This window comes from Lagopus muta, chromosome 2, assembly GCF_023343835.1.
Source record: "Lagopus muta isolate bLagMut1 chromosome 2, bLagMut1 primary, whole genome shotgun sequence".
NCBI lineage: Eukaryota > Metazoa > Chordata > Aves > Galliformes > Phasianidae > Lagopus > Lagopus muta.
The window spans coordinates 72,352,959-72,353,200 of NC_064434.1; positions in this window are offsets into that span (position 1 = coordinate 72,352,959).

Here is a 242-nt window from a genome sequence, read left to right on the forward strand (position 1 = left end):
GGTAGGCGCCCGGCTGCTGGGCGCGGAAGAGGGCTGGGGGCCGGCGTGCGGTGGGCCGCGGCTGCCGGCGGATGTTCTCCACGCGCAGCCACCAATTGAGCGGCTGTGTGGCCCCGGCCGGCGCTACCCTCCCTTCCCGCAGCCGTTGCCCCGGGCCGAGGGGCTGCCGTTTGCTGTAACGCCCGGGGCCTGGGGCGCCCGGAGGCTGTGGGCTCTTAGTCGCCACCAGCCCGCTCCGAGGC